This window comes from Pistacia vera, unplaced genomic scaffold (assembly GCF_008641045.1).
Source record: "Pistacia vera cultivar Batoury unplaced genomic scaffold, PisVer_v2 Contig171, whole genome shotgun sequence".
Taxonomy (NCBI): Eukaryota; Viridiplantae; Streptophyta; class Magnoliopsida; order Sapindales; family Anacardiaceae; genus Pistacia; species Pistacia vera.
In genome coordinates, this window is record NW_022195801.1 from 813,836 (window position 1) to 835,398 (window position 21,563).

Consider the following 21,563-nt stretch of genomic DNA (forward strand, 5'->3'; position numbering starts at 1 on the left):
GTGTGGATACTGAATAGCGAACAATTTTCTGTGTGTTTTGATTTGGTAGATAATATCATGTTAATTATTAATGAGAGTCAGTATTGTTATTTGAATCTCATTTTTAGTATTTTTGTAAATTAATGATGGTATTTTTATTTTGTTGAACATTAATTATTTGATTTTGTTATACATATCAGTTATCGTTGTTTCATTGTTGTTCCTACTGAGAAAAATTGATTATTCTATTTAACGAATATAAACTTTTTTGGTCTTAATCATTTAATGTTAAGTATTTATTTATCTTAAATGTAAATAGTTTGCATTTATCTATATCTCTACGTAGGTATATTAAGTATTTGATACATTCGATTAGTACGAATCTTTTTAAATTAATATACATTAATGTATTGAATGATATTTTATGCATTCTACACGGATTATGTAGATATCTTATGCAAGTGTGCTAATGCTTTGAAATTTCTATGAGATAATTGGGCAACTGGTGAAATGGAAGAGAGTGCCTCTGCTGTAAGAAGATAGGAGAACCTGGACACTGACATATTGGTGAAAATCTTCCTATCTTTTGATGTCTTGTAGTTGACTTCGGGGATTGCTCACGTTTGTAATTCATGGTGTTCAGCTTGCTGTGATCCTCTTCTTTGGAAAACTCTTGATTTGTCAATGTTGAGATCAAATTTCATCAAAATCCCATTAGAGCCAGATGTTTACGTGGATGAGTGTTCTAAAGACATTGACTCATTTATTGAAGATTTCGTTGAGTCTTAGCCGAGGATACATAAGAACCTTGATTTTTCACTTCAATTTGTATGTAGGGGATGAACAATTTACTTATATTGCTAAAAAGTAACTTTTTTTATGTTTCTGTTTAAAACCTTGCTGAAAGGTAAATTTTTTTATTCTCGCTGTTTATTGACTGAGTCTTTGGCATTGCCTTTGATACCACTGATTATCATCTTTAATTTTCTTTTTCGAACAGTGAATTGGGAAGTAATCCACCATATATTGTTGTCTGTAGGTGCCACCAGCTAAGGTGACTTGCTATGCCAGCTTGGAACAGAATAAAGAAGGATGTAATTTGCAAGGCCATTCGTACATGGAGATGTCTTGAATCCTTGACAATGCCTAGTATAGCATATCCCCCTTATCTTATATAGGAAATAGCCCTAAATTGCAAGAACTTCAGTGAACTCAAGGTCATGGGTCCTTTTGACGTTCTCTTTGCTTCTATGATAGCCAAATTTCTTCCAAATTTGAAGGTTTTGAGCTTGAGATGCTCAATGATAGTTAAGGATGCCCTAATGCTAATATTAGATGACCTACCAAACCTAGAAGTCCTCAACATATCACATTGCCTTCTTATAGAAGCTCCACTACTTCCTCCACCGAGCCCGAAAAAATTATTAGGAAGCTAGATAAAATTATCTTGTAGAAAACTGCTCAATTACGTGAGTTCTTAACATGTACTGAGCATTCGTGGATCATGTGCCAATGTACCCGAAGTGATGAAGCCTTTCTGAGGTGGTACAAGTATGAGGAAGGCCTATGGAAAATTGATGAGGCGAGGTCTCTTGCTCTTTGATTAGAACACTATAGAGACTGTAATTTAGTGGTCAGAAACTACAGTTTGTGTACCTCTGCTTTACATTTTGTTTTTCTTGTATGTAATATCTACATAATATGTTGTTGAATAAGCATATATAGAATTGGTCCATTGTGTTTTAGGTTGTCATCCTCCTAACACTTTCAATTTAGGTCGTCAACACTGTAACACTTGCATAATGATCTTCCCCCATGCGAAAAGTATTATTTGTCTGCATGATTATGTACATATGGTAAAATTTCACTTTCTGTTGCTTCAAGCTGATCTTTTGTTGTCAATTAATGTTATTTCAAAATGAAATGGTTTCAAAGTAATACGCAATTGAGAATTTTATTTGTCATTTACATCGTTACAATTAAATTATAATGATTTCTCTATTTTCAATATATTATACTTATATATTTACATTTTTTCCACCCTGAATTGCAAATACTATTTCCAATTCATGTTATTTTATGTATGGAATTATTATTGCTTCTATTATTGAATTGGAAATTCTATTGATTTTGTAATCGTTAGTCTAAAATTTATTTCTATTATCAGATTAAGTATTTGATAGTGAGATTTTGAAGGAATCTTTAATTTTCCCTTCTTTTATACTTTTATGTTAAGTTTGTATGTGTTGAAACGACAATATTATAGTGACATTGTTTGACTAAAACAGTAATATTAAAGTTTTACAGTGTGCTGTCATTTTGGCTTTGTAAAATTCATAAGTGATGAAAAACGTTGTCGTTTAAAATGTTGTTGATATTTAAAGCAAATATGTGGATTTAATGCTCAGTATTTTACTTTAACTAAATTTTGGGATTTAGGGTTTTCTCTATCAGTTTCGGCATTAAGGGTATTTGTCCCAGTCTGTTTGTCACGTTTTCCACATCCGTCTTTTCTCGTTGAATGAAGTTGAGATAAGTAAAGTAATTTTTCTTTAGTTACAGCGACAATGTTTTTTTTTTAATTTTACATTGGTCTAATTAATTTGTCATCGGTTTTAACTTTGATTAAAGTAGACGTTATTCTTACGGAGGTTTGAGACTTGTTATTATAGTTATAAGAAGTTATTGTTAGATGGTTGTGCTGATAATTTGTTGTGCTTAGGTTGTTTATTCATTTCTCTAGTAGTCATGTTGCAGATTATTTTCTTGATAAATTTACTCCCGAAATTGGTGTCTCTCTTATTACGATTTTGTTTGTTCTACTCAGGTTGTTTATTTGTTGTTTTGGTAGTCGTGTTGTAGATTATTTTCTCGGTAAATCTACTACTGAAATGGGTGTTTTTCCCATTATGATTTTGTTTATTATCTTTTTTTATTTAGTTTATATTGTAATACTATCGTTGTTTTATGAATTGATGTTATGAAATGCCACTGGTATAAATGCTTCAAAAGTTACCATCATTGTTATCATCTAATTATCTATTTATCTTTCAGAACACTTGCCAAGGTTTTGGTGTTCTTTGTAGTAGGTCTGAGATATTGTTGTTTTAATGAGAATTGTAGTAGTTGGAGTCATATATGGTGAGCATATTAATAGCAATTTGATACAGTGCTTGCATGTTATTCTGTTTTCAAATCACAATCACCAGTTGTAATTTTGTGTCTCTATCACATATTACGAAGAATAAATGTTTCTTAAGTAATAACAAAGTCTTACAATTTCTATTAAGTTGACTGATTGTCTATTTTCTCTATCTTTTTTATTTGATGATATTTTTTTTTACAATAGTAATGGCTCCAAAAAACTTGATGAAATTTATTCGAACACTTGATTCTGAAGTATTGTATAAAGGAGGATCAAGCAGTGATTCCAAGTCAAAATTGTTAATGCCTTTATAGACTCCTGTTTTACCTGCATCATTCTTTAATTTTGTGAAACCTGATTCTGGTTCCTGCCATGTTAAATTGATTGAAGAGGAAGATAATCAATCAGAAGAAATTCCATTATGTAAATTGGTGAAACGACATAAAACTTGTCAGCAAGAGGGTTCAAATACGAATTCTGAACGAAAAATGAAAAAATCTTTCTAAAGAAGATCTAGACAGCAAAACATTCAGCCTAGTGAAAGAGGTAATGTTTTTTCACTTCATCATGTGAATATATACTTTATTTGGCACGACGACATTAACGTGGTTCCATTGTTTTTGAAATAGGCTTATGATGGTTTGTTAGAAATCAGAAAACGTTGGCTTGTTTCAAAAGAAGTGATCTCAGATTTGAAAAAAGAAAATGAAGACGTGATTTCCAAGGTTTGCAGATTGGAAGAACAGTTGAAGATATCAAAGGAAGCGTTTAAAAAGGTTGAAACCGAATTGAAACATTGTCAAGAATCATTTAGAAATGCTTAACAGCCTTTTGCAAATGAGCAGTGGCAAAAGGAAGTCTTTAAAAAGAAAATAATAACATCAAATCTTTAATTGCACAAGCTGAGAAAGATAAAGAAGAGGCTTATGATTTGGTGTCAGAAATGTTTTTGGCCACCAGAAAAGCTTGTGTCAAAGAATTTAAGGACAGATTCCCAAATGAAGATGCTAGTATTTTTAGAGACAATTGTGTTGAAAAATGAGAAGATGCCGCCTAATAGAGATTATATTGACTGCAATGATGTTGTACCTTTCTCTGGTCCACTTAATGCCACTTCTATAAATATTTAAACTGCTTGTCTGTAATACCAACATTAAATATTTTGACAATTTTGTCACGCAAGTGTTTATAGTTGTGTTATTATTACAGACATGGATGTATTTAGTTGATGCTAATTTTTGTGTAAGTAAAAAAAAAAAAAAAAAAAAAACTCTAGCCTACGTAATGTTACTTCTGTAAATATTTAAAATATTTAATTGTAATATTAATGTTAAATATCTTGACGATGTTTGTCACGCAAAAGTTTGTGGTTGAGTTGCATATGCAAAAAATATGTATTTATAACACATAACACATATAATGTAGCATTCATTGTATCTGACAATAATACTATAAAATGTATAAATATCTTTGTATCAAGGAATTTATGTTTCTGTATATCTTTAAACATTTGATGTGACCTTTTCATATTCATATAAATATCTTTAATTTTTCACATTAATCTCTCATAAACAATGTCTTATATTACATACAATGTATCAATCCTTTCTATTATAAACAATTATTTATATTATATACAACATATCAATCCCTTTAGTTAAAAACTTCTTTGAAAACAATATTTGTCAATGTCTCCGCTGGTTCATCTTGTTCCAGGCTAGCAGAATCTTGATACCTTATCTTGAAGTTACTCTTGATAGTGAGACGTATAATTGACCATGTGTAAAGACATGATGTTTCATATACAATCCTATTGTTTTGAGTGATTGATCCTGGATTTTGTTTATTGTCATACAGAAGCTAACTATCATAGGTAACTGTCTTCTCTTCAACCTGAAAGGCCACTTTATATCTGCATTTGACATTATTATTCTGGGAATTGTAACAATGTCACCAATATTTGACCTGGTAATAATCACTGCTTGTATGGACCACTTTCCTAAATGGGTTATAATCAATCTGGTTCCATTACAAAGACCATCAGATTGATTCAAATTATGCAGTAACATAATTGGAATGCCAATTTTCAGAAGCAATTCATGTTTGGGCATGCCGGAGCATATCAGAGAATTAAGAAATTTTGTCAGATAGAGAATGTCATTATCGTTTGAGATACCTGCTGCTCTGCAAGTGTTGTCTGAGCTGAAATATGTCTTTCCATCTCTTGGTCGGTTGTGGGTGATATAGTCATTCAATCTATATACTGTCTCATTTTATGGTGTCAATATTGCGTATTTGGATATAACTCTCATCTTTTGCAATGTCCTTTCCTTCTCCAATATCAAGTAACCATTTGTCAAAAGTCTTCAAGTTATCTAATTCTGTTGGGTTTACCAAGTCTGTTTTCAACCTCATGTTTTCTGTAAGTCTCAACACTGTTACATGTTTCCAAAAGAAAGATAATGATAAACAGGACTATATTATGTTATGTTTTTTTTCCTTTTTGGTATAACTAGTAGAATCTCTCTAAAATCACCACCCAGGGCAACAGTGAGGCCTCCAAATATTCTATCTGCATTTGATTGATCTTTTGCCGACAAAATATCTTTCAGAGTTCTATCAAGAGCTTTAAAGCAATACCTATTTGCCATGCATGCTTCATCCCAAATGATTAAAGCTGTTTGTTCAAGTAGTTTTGCCAATTGTGTCCCATTTTTGATGTCACATGTACTTTCGTCAGTGATATCTAAAGGAATTCGCAAAAATGAATGTGTTATTCTTCCATCGGATAGTAACAATGCAGCAATTCCTGATGTAGCTACAACTAGTACAATTTTACCATTTTACCCTCGGATCTTAATTTGGCCATGATTGTTGACCATAGGAAGGCTTTGCCTATTCCACCATGTCCGTAAACAAAAAATGGTGTTCCACTTTAATTGTTGACCGAATCAAGGATTGAATCATATATGCATCTTTGGCCATTGTTGAGACCCTTGTATAAATCATTGTGCATGGTTTTGATGTTGTCGATATCATAATCTAATTCCTCAGCAATTAATCTATTATGTGAATTCTGAAAAAAGGAACAGTTTGGAATTGGCATTTCAGGGAAATCAGCCAAGGATTTTCTTGCCTTTTTTATTAGGTTTTCAATCTCAAACAATGCATGATTCTGAATCTGTTCCTCAGTACATTTCAATTCTGTCATCCATATTTTCTATTTAAGAATGTAGGGAATATCTTCAGATAGGCATTCTGCATTTACTCGCCACAAGTCTCTTAGACTTACCACTTCATTATATACAAGAATAGTTACAAAGAGTTGTCTTAGCTGTCTTTTGGTAGCCCACATTGATGTTTCATCCAAGCAATCATTCCACTCTTTATCATCATCCAGCAATCCTAATGCATAACATGCATCTTTGAATGTACTGAATGTTTCTCCGTTGACAGTTCGAATATCTTCAAATGATGTTGCTCCTCTTACTAAGTTTAGAAGCATTCACAAATTATATTTCTCACCACTACCTGGAAATGCAAAATACACCTTGATTTTTTTCATGGGGACCACTGTCTTTCTGTATCCTTCCAAACCCATTTGCTTGGAAAATCAGGATAAGTCGATGATCTTGCAAAATGGTATTGTTGATTACACTTCATCCATTCAATCAATTTCATTTGTGTAACAACCTTGCTTTCCAGAAGTTTAACCAAACACTTATTTGGATCGAAAATAACTATTTGTTTGTTCATTCTCTAAGTGGAATGGCAATCTTTCAACAGCCGGTTCTCTGTAGTACATGTCAAACTAAAATATCTTCTAGCAAGCTTCCATAGAAGAGATATATATGTAATGTTTTTTATTGAATTAATTAATATTATATTTATAACAAACATCAACAAACAATATAAAAACATTATATTTGATGTATTTTGTACATAGCTGCAGTCCAGATATGCCTTTATTTCATCTTTCTCCTGTAAAATGTTGCATTGATTGTTCTATTGACCATTGTTTTCAATTTCCATAGAAACTCTCGTTTCATCCAACCCTTTGTTGACATACTTGAATAGATGCTTGATTGATCTATGTTGATTACATATTTCAATATTTATGTGAGCATCAAACTTAACCAAAAGATTCCTATTATAAGGAACAACAAAACGGTCATCCAGTTTGATACCCTTTTTCTCAATAAATGCTCCATTATTCCGTCTTCTATACATTGGGTATCCGTCGTCATCCACAGATGTTTGATTGACAAATTTCTTTGGAAAATGTTTTTTACATTTTCCTCTCTCAATACATGGCGAATTCTTATTAACATCACCACACAGACCGTGGATCATGTGATTCTCGACAGTTGCAAAGGCAACAGGATTAGTTTCCTTATTTGGTATTTTAGCAGAAACTATTTCATCTATTTTGGATGCCGAAGGATTCTTATATTCAGGTTGTAGAAAAACCAATATATGAGCATGTGGGAGGCCTCTCTTTTGGAACTCGATAGTGTAGATAACTGCAAAAAAATCATAACATGTTCAGCAATAGTTGGTATAATATAATTTCATATAATAAATTATCAATGAACCACAATTTTTAAAGAAAGTAGAAATATTATTCATTGTAGTACTTACTTACCACTGTTTCACCAAAATATTCTTCTTTTTTTATCTCTCGCATTATCTCAAGCAATTTGATCTCAAAAACTCTACAAACTATAGTTACTCTACCTTCTTGATCACATTGTCCAATACAATTATGTAGATATTGTATCTCTAGCCACTTCGGATTACAAGTGAACGTCGGAAAAATATCTAGATATCCAAAACATCTGCAAATCACCATTGCATCTTGATAATTCTGAACACGATATCAGGGACTACCAGTGTGAGATGAAGGGAGCAACGTAGATTTCCCTAGATGCTATGCATTAACATCATCTTTTGAAATGGCATCCATCAATCTGCTGTACAAATCACTTCTTAATTTTTTCATATTATTTCTAATCCAATGAAATCTTTCCTCTTCAATAGCCATATATGCATCCATAATATATTGCTTCAATAATCTACCTGATCTCATCAGAGTATGCCCTTCATATAATCTATATTGCAATCGAAATGTATAATATTCTCTCATGCTTAGCTTGTTTCTCTTTGAAGACTTTTTTCAGGCAAACTCTCTATGGTTTATGTCAATTCTGTATCCATCTTCTCCATATGGGAATAATATTGGATAACTTAATGCCATAAAGCTTGGATGCAAGTCAGAAATTCTTTGAAGACCCTTTTTTTAATGATGAACAATTGCATCTTTTCCAGTTTCTGAAATTCCAATATCACCAACAATTAAACCTGCAATTTCATATGTAGTTGGCAAATTGTATTGTCTTCCATCTTTTTCCCTTTTCACTTTTAACCGCAAATGCATATTTCTAATATCATTCCAATGCATATGGTTCCTGACAAAACAAAAACTTTTAACCAATTCATTGTTCACATCAAACATCAATTGCAATTCCTTCATTAATTATGTGTCAATAGCACCATCAGCTGTTTATCTCATATAGAATTTAATCTATGACTGGTTTCATACTCTGTGTCATAAATATAAAGCTACGCAAACTGAGATTTCCTTCCTTCAAGTGGAAGTAACGATCCTATTAAATGGTAATTATATAAGCAAAGTTTGAAAACGTATGGACCACCCCCTTGGTTAATCTCATGGTCAACATGCCCTTCCATCGATGTAAATGACAACAATAAATTGTATATTCTTATTTTGCTTCTGAAACTAATCTCTTTGTTACCACTGTCCACATCCAATAAACCTTTTAATGGTTCTGGCGATTCTTTCAATAACGGTAACTATACTTTGTCATCCATACAACATAATGAAAACAAAGGGATGGCTGGCTCTTGGTTCTTAACAGTTCGCTCTTTGTACCACATGACTAATCCATAATGAATGCACTTGTAGGATGGTTCACCAAAGTTCCAGGACTCTTTTTCCACTGTGCAAAGAAATAACATGATATTTTTAGAAAGTAATAAAGTTAATATTTAGATGTGTTCTATTAATTTGGAAACTCACAGTGACACTTTTTTTTGCAAGTAACTTTAATATTTGAGTTAACATTTAAATATATCTAACTAACAATATGACATTTGTTACCTCTTTCTGTTGAGCGAGATTTTAAACCTCTATTTGTCTTTGACAAAGATTTCTTTTGTTTTTTCAATGTCTGACCTGGGGAATGGAAATAATAAAAAAAGATCATCACAATATTCAACAACATTTGCAATGTTAAAAATGGTTCAACAAAGTTCCACACCTTTATTTTTACAATGCTATGAAATAACATTATGTTTTTAAAATATAACAAACTAAATGTTTAAATGTGTGTTGTCATATTCAAAACTCACTATTGTATTGTTTTGAATTAGTAATTGGAATATTAGAATCAGGCTCTGCACATGGAGAAGCACCTAAAAAACATAGATTTAGTCAACCAATTTAACTTATGATAATCTAAAAAACATAGGTAACCACTAATATGATATTTTTTACCTCTCTTCCTTTTTAATTTTGACATTCTCTCTGTTCTATTTTCCTCATGTATCTCATTTACATTTACAGAAGCATTGGAAGAACTTGTTGAACCTTTCTCTGTGTTTGATACGCATTGTTTCTTTTTTTTAGACCTCTCATCTGGATTTCAAAATAATAATAATAGAATTAATACTATACCATGCAACAAATTATATAATAGAAAGGCTTAACCAAAAGGCAAAAACAGTCATTAAATATCTCATTTATATTTATAGAAGTATTTAAAGAAATTATTGGATCTTTCTTTGTCTTCAATACACATTGTTTTTGCTTTTCAAATGTCTCGCCTGGAATTCAAAATAATAATAATATGATTGAGACTATATTACACAACAAATTATATGATTAAAGAAAACAGTAATTAATTCGCTTAACAATTATTTCATATCTAGTATTGACAACCATGTAATATACAAAATAATTGTATGACTATACCAAATAAATAAGCTAGTTACTTTTCTTTGGAATTTTATTATGGATCAGTTTGCTCTGAAGATAGTTGACAAATAACTAAAACAACAAAGATATACACTGAACTTGTTTACTCTCTAGATAATAATTATATGAAGTTCTAATATTAAGTACTTTTTTTCCTTTTGGAGGTTGACTTTCTGATTGACTTTGGAAATTTAGGTCTTTTTTTGTTCCATATAAACATTCTCAATTTTCTATTCTCCTTGTATATTTTTGTTCTCAAATCAACGATACTTGTTTTTCCAGAATCATATTTCAATCTGTAGTTTTCAATAAATATAATTCCTTAATATATGACTATATAGCTGCTACATCTTGATCAGTAAGAACCATCTTACAATCGTGTACTTGACCAAAACCAAAAATATATTATGTTAATTGCATTCTTTTTTGGACCTTTGCCGAGTCCAGATTATTATAATTGTATGCAAAAATTGATAACAAATGATTTACTACAATTAAAAATGGTTTGGCAACAAAGAGATTTTGAAACAAAGAAGACATTTATTATTATAACTATGAATAAATCATTGGTTCGTCAATGATCTATCAAAATTATGTCTTCCATTTGTTGGTTTGACAACTGAGAATAAGTTCGACTCTAACATTATAACCAAAAAGATACCTGCATCAATTACAATTATACTTATATTATGGTATTCTAATTAACTTGTCACAATTCTACAGGCCCATTATATATAAATAAATGGTTCATCAATTAAATTTTGATCTCATGGAAATCTTAATTGATGACAATTCAGATGAAAAATTATGATGAACCGTGAAGTTTTCAATTTGTCCTTTATTGGTTGTCCAAGAATTTATATAAATATTTTCAAAAATTAGGATTGTCAAATTCACTTGTATTAAAATTAAGTAATTTGAATTTGATATCACAATCAATATTCAATTTAACAATTGTACAAAAATAGTCCATAGAAAGAATATATCGTTACCTTTAATAGGAACTACACTGTAACTATAAGGAGTAATCGTTCCATCCAACTATATACATCTACATTAACGAACAATAAAGTAAAGATGTAAGAGAAAGACACCAGTAAGAAGCATATAAATATTATTATGCATAAATTATTTAAGAAACAAAAGCAGTATGATATAAAGAGAAAAATGAAAATCTAAACCTTAAAGTAGATCAAACACACCATACATAAGATAACATCAGTCTAACATTCAGATAAATCTCTCTCTCTCTCTCTCTCTCTCTCTCCTCTCTTCTCTCCTATATATATATATATATATATTAATATTATATTATTATATATATATATATATATATATATATAATATATAGATATATAGCAATGTTATTAATTTCAGTAACCAGTCAAACACAGTATTCTATAACATATACAATGTATGAGTCCGTTGAAATTCACATAACTATTTATATATGTATCAATAAATGCCATAAATTATACCTCACCATTTATTTATAGGATCAGATTCAGATTCATCTCACTTGCAGCTTATTAAGAGCAATACATTAATGAGCAAATTAAATTTTACAAAATAAGTCATTAGGAAATTAATAGTTCAATTTTGAAATCTTTATATATATTTTTTAAACAATAATGAAACCATGAAGTTCATAATTAATTATAGTTGTTAAATTATTAAATATTTTGTTTCTATTTTAAATTACTACAATAAATTTTTTATCAGGTGTAATTATATTTGGAGTTGGACATCTTCTGCTTGGTTAAAACGTTGCCGTTTAACATGTTCATCATCTTTAAAAGCAAATTAGGGATTAAGGGCATTTTTTCCGTTGACTTTGTAATCAGAGTGGCACTTCAAAAGCTTTCATATGTATCAACAAACTACATTACATTACTTTGTTGACTAAATTGATTGTTTTTATCGACTCACATCACTGTTCAACTCTGTTTTTACTTGCATTAACCAACAATTTGTGGGTAAGTTCAGTTTTTCCTACTGGTTTTTATTTGTATCTCATTTTTCTATTTGACCATGTTGATTATAGAAATTCCTAGCGTAGTTACCTACGCTGATCTTTTGCAATTCCAAAAACATTACAATATCACCGACGATTTTGATTTGTTACCATATGATGGTTTTAAATTTTTTATAAATTCGCAGCCCCCACCTAGGTTTTTCACGTTTTTTGAAATTTTTCTCCAGTGTGGTCTAGCTCCTCCTTTCTCTTCATTTTGTCGAAGAAGTTATGATTTCTTATAATGTTACTCCTAGTCAGCTCCATCCCAATGCCTGGAAAATAGTTTTAGGTTTTGAAGCTCTGTGTTTGATGCATGATATTATACCCATGTTTTATATTTTTAACTACTTTTATGCATTGAAAAAGAGGCCGAATAGTCCGTTTTATTTTATCAAGGGTAGAAAGGGCGAGGATTGTTAACTGGATTATCTAGTAAAGTGCAACGATGGAATGATAGATATTTTATATTGGGTTGCAAAAAAGGTTGGGGTGGATTACCCACTGAATGGACAAAAGCTACAATACCCCACTACAATCTCAGTAAAATAGATGTGAGCGAACCTGGGATCAAGACATTGGAGAATTTTATTCGTAATCAACAAACATTTGATGTTTTTGATATGTTGGAGAAATACTCGATTCTTCAATTCAGAAGAGGCATTGTAATTTTTTATATGATCAGTTTTCATTTATTTATTAATAGTTTCTCATGTAGCTTTTTTTTTCCCTAGGTTATAGTGGATATCGAAAAAGCTTCCCCAAATTCAACAGCATCAGTATCAACTTCTACGCCCAATTTGATGGGCCCTATTTCTGTGGGACCATCTACATTTGAAATCAAAAATAAAGATGAAGATATAGAAGAGCTGTCACTGATCAAGCGAAGCAAGCATAAAAAGGTGTCCGATGAGGAAGCTCAAGTTTCAATTCCTCCCAACAAGTTAAAGACAATGTCTAAAAAAGATCTTGAATAATACATCAAAAGAGGTGAATTGTGTGATTTAAAATTGATGAATTTTGTTTACTTTTAGTTTATTAAAATTTTTATATTGTTGTTGTTGCTGTTGACATGTTTGTGGGACAGGGATTTATGGCTTATTTGGAAATCAGGAGGCAACGGCTGGTCTCCGATAAGGTCATTGCAAATTTGGAAACAAAAAAAAAAAAAAAAAGATTTGTTGTTCACAAGGCCAAAATCACACAAGAAATAGTGGATTTAGAGAAAAAGATGGCAAAAGCTATGAATGAATTGGAGTTTAATAAGAAGAAATTATCAATTATTGAACAATCATGTTCTAATGCAAAGTTAGAAAATGATGTTCTTGAAAGAAAGGAGAAAGCATTGTTGAATTGCAACAGCAAGCTGAAATCTACCCTTATTGCATTTGAAAAGGAAATAGATAGAGCTTCTGATGTTGTCTCACACATGTTCTTGAACACTCGAGAAGTCTATTGTGATGCATTTAAGTCTAGATTTCCTGATGAAGATTTCAGTTTCATAGATAATTTGATTCTGCAAGATGAAGAGACAGACCCTGTTACTACTGGTCTTTCATATGATATTCCTCATCTCTGATGCATCGCAATTGATAAGAATAGTATAGACTAATTTTGATTATTTTTTATTGTGAATGTTTATATATTACATATGTTTGTATTTGTAAAAATATTCCCTGATATATTATTACTAAACTGTGTGTGGAGCTATTGTAACTGCTATACTTGGTTAATGACTGGTACACTTTTAAGAACATTAATTTGGATTGTATCAGCAAATATTGAAATACTGGTATTGCCATATTGTGAACCTATTGTTTAACCAATACAAAATAATTTCAAAGAGTAAACCAAAAAAAAAAAAAAACATTTATATGAGAACAAAGATTTATTAATATTTTAATATCAAAATACATGTGTGCATTGTTTATATTTTATCAGGTTTAGCAAATGGTGTAGGTCTAGGTTCTATAGTCATCTGTAGAACATTCCGATTCTTCTTTTTAAGATCGATCGAATACTCACGTGTATTAAGATCAGCAACAATAAGCTTAACATCGTCCAAATTTCAAATAAAGCATCAATCATATCGTTGCATTTTTCTCTGTACCATTTAGATTTTCTAAGTTGCTGTGAACATTAGGTAGTATCTGTTGAACTCCTTTTGTCTGTCACGCATTGCCGCACCAACAGGTTTAAAAAAACAATGAATTTAAATAAATATTTAAACATGCAAATGCAAATGCATATAATTGTATATATATATATATATATATATATATTATATATATATATATATATATATATATATATATATATATATATCTATATATATCATTATATATATATATAATAGGATAATATAAAGTTGAATTCTAAATAAATAAGTCAACAAATAACAAAGAATTTATACTATTTTTTGTTTAGTTTTATATTGCACAAAATTTGTATTACCTTCTCTCTTGACGCCTTCTCATTCCAAGTCGCTCCTCATTTGCAGAAAGCAAAGTATCCTTTGCTTTCAAATCCGAAACAACAACAATTATAGAATTCATGACCTTGACCAGCAAATGCATGCCTTCTTTGATTTTTGTTTTCGCAGTATTTATATCAGTAACATTGTGGTCAATGTCGCTTAAAATCCATTTCAAGTCTCCTTTTTCTCTAGCCATTATTGAACCAATTAAAGGTAAAAGTGATAAAGGGAGTCTATAAACGTATAAAAGTTATATGAATAGAAGTTGAGATTGATACTTATATATACATACAGTTTCAAGAAGAGCTTAAATAAGAAGAGAAAACAAACATATGGAAAACAAACAAACATGTCCTATTAAATGAATGCAACGATTGAAGAACCCCAAAATATCAAAAACCCAACCAAGGTTATATGCACTGACTTGAAACGTTTCATTGATTTAATAAATGATTACATCTGGAAAACCAACAAAGAAATAGTAATAAATAAGTATATTGATAAAAAAAATTGTTCGGATAGTTTCAAAAGAAACAATAATATATATTTAGTTAAAGTCCATTGTTTCATACAGCAGTTACAGCATGATATTAGTATAACAATTTGTTCAGTAGACGAATGGTCAGAATGTTATAGTTCAATGAATGATATAATATTTATAAACATTACCAAACTTAATCAATATGAAATCGTATATTAAAGTAATTTGTTATTTTAATTTGGTTGATGGCTTTATATTAATCAGTTAAATAGTTTATTAAATTAGAAATGACATTTTAGTTTTTCATTCCATTTATGTTTCGCCGGTTGACTTACTTGAATTAAATATATTTCACCTAATTTTTGCAATATGTAACAATAATGTTGTTCGGGGTATTCGTAAAAAATTAAATATTATTTTATTAAAAAGTGCACCTACTATTTCAAAAACATTGGTCCAACTGGTTTTCTACAGTTGGCGGATTAATACTGATTTATGTTTCATTAATATATTCATTTATCTGCTATTTCTTTATTTAACGCATATTCTATTTCTTTAAGGTGTGTTCACGCCCATTGTCTATCAAACATGCTATCAGTGTAATTGTTTCGGCTTTCTCTTATGTCGATGCCGATTTTTTTTGAAGAGTTTGAAGTTTTCGTGTTGACATCTTCTACATTGCTGATTCAATTATTGTATATCTCATCCCTTTTTTTAATACTATTTTTTGTTTTTGGTAGCAATTTCATCTATTTGTTTGTGTAATTTATCATTAAAATTTGTTTAATGTTATAGTATACAATTGTATTTGATGGGCATTCCTACGAATTGAAGTTATTTCTATGTAGTTACAACACTTGTACAAAAAATTGGATCAAGTGTTATTAAAAATGAAACTTAGGTTTACCATTCATAAGAAATTAATACTTGAAGGATCACAAGAACGAAAGAAACAAAAAAAAACAAAAAAAAAAATTGTTACAACTACTTTAGAGAGAAATTTGTTGTTTACATGTTTGAGATAATGATGTTTTTTTTTTTTTTTTTTTTTTTTTTTTACCGTTTGTTTTTCTTGTTAATATATTTCAGTTTCATATTTGATCTGCTTTATTTTGTAATCTTGGTAGAATGGAAAAGACAAATCAATCATCAAAGATGGTAGAATCACAAACTGAGATGAAAGGAAATGCAAAGAATCTATCTCTAAAAACTAAACGGAAGAAAGTTGGTAGAGGTCCTGATAGGCACTCTTCAAGACATCAAGGAATAGTTGTGGATACTCACAATGACGACGTTCAGCGTCTGATAGAATCAGTGATTTTCACTAACAGCGACCAAGATGTTGAACTGCAATCACCTCAACAGATGAAACAGACTGAACCAAGTAATACAATTGAAAATTTGAAAGGAAAGGTTGACCATTTAATAAACCTAATAAAAAATCAACAAACCAGATATAGAGATTTGTACTTCGAATCCCAAAAGAAGGTATAGAGATTGTGGTAGAATATCATTCGCTTTTCTGGATGATTTCAAATACTATATCTATTTAAGTACTGTTAATGATTTTAATGATTTTTTTTTCATTCAAATTTAGGTTGAAAACTAATAGAAGAAAATCATCAGTTGGCTTTGAAGCTACAAAATGCATCTGGAAAACTTGAAGCAGTATGACTTCAACACATTATTAATCAGATACATTGTTGTATCACTTTTATAATCTCACAATATTTTTATAGAAAAATAATATGTCTTTCCACAAACTATATTTTATATATGAAATTGGTGAAATGAATTTGAACACTTGGGAAGATCAGAAAAATTGTGTTTATTTTGTTTGCCTGCAGACAGAGAAGTATATTGGATTATGTCTGGTATTGATGAACAAACGGAAGAACACGGTCTTGCCAGAAAATTCAATAGATGTTCAAGATATAGTCAATGTATCCTCTCAACCAGAGCATGAGCAACAACCTCGTCGCAGAGGTAGACCCCCATCGAGTAAGAGAAAGAATATTCACAAACGAAGCCCAATTCGCTTATGTATTTAATCTATTAAAAATGAAATGAATACTTTATGAAAATTTCAATGTTGTTTCTTTTGGATTGCTTTTATAGTTTTTATGTGTACTTAAAAAATGCTTGTAGTAACTTTTTTGCTGTAAATTTCCTATTTTCCTCTTTTGTGATGCCCCTAATATGCTTGTATAAAAATGGTCTAATTAAATTTTCAGCATCATCCGCTTGTACAATTGATACTATATTTGCATATATGTCTTTGATATTTGATGTCAATATTTCGTAGTGAATTGTGCATGATATTTAATATTACCTGAATATTATCAAGATCAACTATTTAAACTTTAAATTTATACCAACCTTCCATAATTTCTGTAACTTATAATAATTTTCAAGTTTGACATTGTGTACTAAAACCTTTCTCACAATATGGGATTTATATATTTCTTTAAAATCAGTAACCGTTAGTCCAGTTCTCAAAACAAACATCTGTCCACACAGTTCATTCAAAAACTTTGTTTGTTTAACAATTGAGAACATGATAATCGAATTAATTTCTGGATTATTATATCAAACAACATAAAAGTTACTTCAGCAATTCCGTCAGACATACTCACATCTCCATTTTTGCTGTTATACTTATTTTATTCATTTAAAACAATAACAAAAACTTTAATAATTTGAAAACTATAATTGATTAGAAATTTCATAGTTTCATTATTATTTTTTTTTAAATAAAGATTTTCAGATAAAAAAGTATATCGAACGATTAATGTTGTGATAATTTATAAAAAATTGTATTTCCTCAATAATTTATTACTATCAATAAACTATAATTCAAACAAATCTTATCCCATAAATAAATATTGACATAAAATTCATCGCATTTATAAATAACACAGATAAATACTAACATGAATTTCAGGGGACAACATGTATTTAATTCTTTCACAGTAACATCTATGAAGTAATTCACTGTCTGCTTTGGCTCAAAATATCAAAACTAAACCATAACGTTTTATACTAATTATAGTAAACAATATGTCGAATCTAGAATTATATTTGATTATAAATGACATTTTTCTATTTCTTTTGTTGTTATACGTTATATAATTTGATCATATTTCATATTCCAACCATACACCTTGATTGTTCGTAGAGTCAAAGGTTCAATTTTGTTATTCTTGAGTGAAAGGTGTGATATTTTTTTTACGCGAAGTATTTTGGTCACTGTTTTATTGAAATCTATGAATGTACATGGATTGTGGTTTAATGCTATATTTATTTATGTTGGCATGCATCAACCAAAACAAAGCATTTTCACAAATGAAGTCCTAATTACATTATATACTTACTCTATCAAATGTGACATGATCACTTTATCAAGACCTCAACTTTTTTTTTTTTTTATTGGGTTGCTTTTGTAACCCCTACTGCTGCTTTTAACATTCTCATCACCACTTTCTTTCTGCTCATTTCCTCGTTCTCTCTCTTTCGATGTGTCTAGCATCATCAGCTTCTACTCTTGCCACCATTTTTCCAGACATATCTTATATTTTTTGTGTCAATATTTCATATTTAGTCATGTCTGACATTGAGGATTGTGATCCATTTTCTCCATTATTTGCCTGTTGTTTTTTACAAAACATTGATATCACTTCAATATTATGAAAATTAACTATTTAAGATTAAAAATTATACTGACCTTTTGCAATTCTCGCAACTTATATTCGTTCTCAAGATTCTCATCAATCAGAAAAAGTTTTGTGACAGTATAAGATTCGTATCCTTCAGTCAGATCCATAATTCTCAACTTGATTTTGAAAACGAACATTTGTCCAAACAGCTCACTTAAAGCTTTCGGGATATTCTTCTGATCATTACCTTGTTTGTTCAATAGTTGAGAACATTATAACCCAACCAATCTCTGGGTCACTATATCAAACAATATAAAAGTTGCTTCGGCAGTTCCATCTGACACTCTCATTTCTACCTTGTACATGTTGTAACATTAACTAAACATTATTACAAATAAATGTCTAAAATTGAATGTACTTGTTATTGCATTGACAATACATAATTATAAACAGTAAAAAATAAACAATGATATACCTCATCTAAGGAGATTTCGATTCCTTATTGCATTTGTCACAATATAAATAGGTATTAATACCGGGAATTTTCTTCTTGCAATAGGTGCAGGAATTGTAACACCAACCATATCTATCATCAACTTCGATTATCTTGGCCTTAATTGTATACTCCATCACCTATACAATTATAATTTTTGTTCACAAACTATGTTATAATAATCAGTTTAACATTTTAGTGAATACTGTACCTCATTAACATCATGCCACACGAGATTGGTAACATGTTTCAATGATGTTCTATCCTCAAACATTTCCTTCTCAATCGGAACTTGATTCAGAATTTTTTTCTGTAATTGAATTTTGGTAGAATTCCCATTCTGAAATAACAAAGAGTAGATAAAATTTTAAATATGATTCTATTCGTGAAATTACTTTAAAAAACTGTTTCTCAAACACATACTCTTTCTGTAGAGAATGCACCTCCTCAATATCCAAATTTATATAAATTCTAGATGTCGAAGTTGTATTGAGATATAATCTTCCTGTATGGAAAAAAACATAAGTTAGTAATCGAAAATATATCAATTTCATGTAATATATTTTTATTACCTTGGAAATCTTTAACATTTGTTGAAGTAACTATTATGACAATTGGGTTGGTACTTGTTGATTGCAAACTTCACCTATTTCTTCAGAAAATTTTCCCCATAACGTAATGTCAACTGCCTCTCTGAAATTAATATTAGTGTAAATTATTTAAAGTGGAAGAAGAACGTAAAAATATTAACAAAAGAACTTACTTTGCCATCTGCAATCTGATGTCTCTTTTTTTAGTCTTTGTTGATTTGATCTCTTCAATTTCTCCTATTGCATTCAAAACTCCAATGATATCTGCATATAATTTATCATATTTGATGTACAAAGATATTTCTCATGCATTTAAAATACAAATGTTCAAATTAACTATACCGGATAATAACCTTGTATCATTTGTTCTATTCTGAAGATCATGAAAACCAGCAAATTCAAATTTATATCTCGAAATAGCAATTCTCGATTCTTTTATTTCTTGTACAGTCATGATCATGAGAAATTGTATACAGTATATACCGTCAACAGGTCTATAAGAGGGAGCAGTTGGTATGACTTTTATATGTCTGATCAAATATATCGACCCTTCATGAAGCTGATTTTTAAACTTTGCAATCCTATTCTTTGGTATTGAGGCATGAATAACTTGATTCTAAAAAACCAATAGAAATCACAAATTTAAACAGACCTGTATAAATCAGAAATAAAAGTCTTAACATTATTTTCAGACTATATTTAATACCTATTGATCAATCAAAATCATGTCAAGGCTCATAAGTTTATCACCCAGTCTGAAATTCCTACATTCCCACAATCTAGATACTCTGACAGTGACTATCCAATCATCTCTTGATTCATCAATATCTTTAAGAAAATTATTAGACATTGTTATGACTTGCCTGCAAAAAGAAATTCATCCTTAATACAATTCAATAAAAGCAATAACAATTCCCAATGGAGATTTTACAACTAAAGCAAATGTTGGTGTATCACAATTATAAATAAATAAAATAATGTTTCAATTTTATAATCTAATTCATACTATAAATATTTCTTATCACAATTTAACGGTATGCGGAATTTTTTGTTTGGTACTGAAATTTTAAACTCCAAGAAGAATTTATTGATTTACAATTGTCACTGTAATATTGTTCGTCAATTTCTTTATTACAATTCTATAATATTATTATACCCAAATTAATAGCTCTTATAGACGAATTCATAATGCAACATATATAGCATTACAATAGAAAGATAAAAACAATTGAAGGTATCACATTACCTGTAACAAGAAGTATATCTCAACTATGCCAGCAATTTGGTGTTTTTTTTTTTTTTTTTTGGGGGGGGGGGGGTGACAATGATCTATTTACTTTCAAGTACCTTTACTTATTTCTCTTAATCGTGTACGACAACATAAACAACTACATATATATATAACAAACACATTAATTTCAAGAATTATGTATAAAACCTTTCACATTCAGATAAACACTCCTCACACTTCACATTAATTTTGCATTAACAATAATACATAGCAAATACAATGTATCGATCTCTTTCAGATAAATATCTATCCACAAAATTGCATCAACTTCAATAACACTTAATAAACAACATAAAAATAATAACAAAATTAAATAACAACAGATTTTTTTTTTTTTTTTTTTTTTATGTGGATAGCTATAATTCTTATTTAAGTTGCATT

At 29.8% G+C, this 21,563-nt stretch overlaps 1 pseudogene; it reads left to right on the top strand.

The window, feature by feature from the left end:
* Positions 1–489: 489 nt before the first annotated feature.
* On the top strand, positions 490–1,582 carry LOC116125757 (annotated as a pseudogene).
* The last annotated feature ends 19,981 nt before the right edge of the window (positions 1,583–21,563 follow it).